The sequence below is a fragment of the Chaetura pelagica genome, unplaced genomic scaffold (assembly GCF_000747805.2).
Source record: "Chaetura pelagica isolate M959 unplaced genomic scaffold, ChaPel_1.0 scaffold20, whole genome shotgun sequence".
Lineage (NCBI taxonomy): Eukaryota > Metazoa > Chordata > Aves > Apodiformes > Apodidae > Chaetura > Chaetura pelagica.
This window is the reverse complement of record NW_009951958.1, coordinates 4,127,223-4,129,507: the sequence shown is the minus strand read 5'-3', so window position 1 is coordinate 4,129,507 and position 2,285 is coordinate 4,127,223.

Sequence of the window (2,285 nt, the reverse complement as noted above, 5' to 3'; positions counted from 1 at the left end):
CAGGAATGCTGCTTTGGTGCTCCATGGCACAGCTCTCCTCAAAGACCCTGCTGCAAGCAGCAGGAGAGGACCTCCTCTCCATCTTCATCTGCCTGCCCAGTTTTCTTGAGACCTGGTTTTGAGCTCAGGTTCCTTTAAGGGATGCTTGCTCACATGTTGTTCCTAATCACCTTTAATCAAGGCTGTAGTTTATAAGGAGCCAGGCTGACTCTGAGGTTTTGCTTTGGGGGGGTCTGCTTGCTTAGATTCAGTTTAGGTTTGCTGAACTCACACATTCAGATTCCTGCAGATGAAGATGGGGACCAGCCACTGCTCTCTGTGATCTTACAGCAAGGTCTGGCCATTCCCCATCAGTGAGACCCCAGTGTGGCACTGAGAATGGACTCTGCTTTCTGACTATCCCAGCTGGCTTGTAGTCCTAGAGAGCTGACAAAGCATTTTGGCACTGATGCTGGTGGCAGCCCCTCCTTGGGGGATGACTGGGTGTCTGTGGTCGGAAGTGGTTGCTCCAACTGCCAGACCAGAGCGTGCAGGAAATGCAGCAGCTTTGGCACCCACAGCCCCCACCTTGGCTGCACCCAGGTCCTGACATGGGAAGAGATACAGCACAGGAATGGGGTGGCTGCAGAGATGTGCACATCCTCACAGGTAAGGGGTGTGGGTATGTATTTGGCACACAGCAGGTGTGTAAATCTGGATGTGCACATGGGTGTGTTCATCAGCATTTGTGGGTGCTTGTATAAAAGGGTGCATGGTCAGGCTGGAGATACTTGCTCTGGGATGATACAGGGGGAAAAAAACTTGGACTCCTCCACCAGTTTGGTTGCTGTACATTTGTGAGCACAATGCACAGGGGAAGGGGCTCTCAGGAGCACCCTCTATCCCTTGCAGTCATGATGCTAGTAAGAATGAGACACCCTGTCCCCCCCCAGCCTTTCAGGAGTCATTCCCAGTGATGGCAAATCCTGAGAGCAAGGATAAGTCAGGTCCAGGTGCTGTTTAATTTTACAGGGCCTTCTGCTGCTGCTGCTTGCACTGCTGTTATCCTCAATTCTTCCAAAATGGGTGCTGAGGACCAAACCAGGTCCCTGTTCCCTGCAAGGGGCTGGATTGCAGCTATGTTGCTTTGGGAGTGGAGGGGCACAGGTACTGCTGTGGGCTGGGTACTCTCCCATCCCAAAGCACAGTAGGAAATGCTTTTGCAATACCTCCAGCTGCCTGCAGACCACCATCCACGGAGAAGTGAGACAGCCCCAACTGCTCCTGGAGGAGTCATGGCTGCAGCTGAGGGGTGCAGGGAGGGCTGAAGACCTGACACCTTTGCTGCCCGGGAGGAAGGATGGAAAATATGAAGCAGGGCCCACCCTCTTGCTGGTGTCGTGTCTGACGGGAAAGCCAAAAGTAAAACTGCTGACTGAGCTCCGGCTCCTTGCCTGCTGCAGCTGCCTCCTGTCTTGGCTTTCCGGGTGAGCTGGGCCTGGCTGGCCACAGCAGGTCTCTGCTGGGGCAAGGAGTGGGGCTGATGCTTGTAACAAGCCTCAACAGGCTGAGCTGTGCTTTGGCTTGGAGGGATTATGGCACTACCTGTGGTGGCTACCAGGAACCTTCAGCAGCACCAGGGACTGAAATGGGCCACCACATCCACTGTCCTGCCCTGAGAAAGGGTGAAAGCCATCCCAGGTGGAGGTTTCTCAGGAACTTTCCAGCCCCTGCAGGGGACAAACTGTGGTGCTTGGCTTGCCTCACCCTTCCCACAGTGCCTGGGCTGGCTCCTGTAAAGCTGTGCTAGCTTTACTGGGAGTAAGAGGAAAAAAAGAGAAACCTACTGACTGTACCATGAAAGTGTGAGATGCAAGTGACTCTTTTCTGTTTCCACTGGGTTTCATGACCCCTTGGCAGGTTTCTGTTGTCCCCAGAGCCACTCCTCTCAAGCAGCTGTCACTTCTTCCTGTTTCTGGCAGGCAGCACAGCCCTGGTATCACTTTTAAGATGGAAAATGTAAGCTCGGAGCCAGAAAGCTGCACCGAGCACCACGATGTGAGCTTTGCCTTGGCTGATGGTCGCCAGGCCCCTGGCACAGCTGCCGGGGTCGTCCCTGCCAGAGAGGATGCCCCGAGACCAGCCTGGGAAGGGGGTGCTCGGTTTGCAGCTGCACCCAGGGGCCGGCCCAGACAGGGGCGAGAGGAAAAAGAGTGGAGGCTTCTCTAAATTATTAAAAGCGGCTTGTGTATGGCACGGAGAGGCCCGGGAACCACAACAGACGCTGCCGCCTCCCAGCTCTCGCC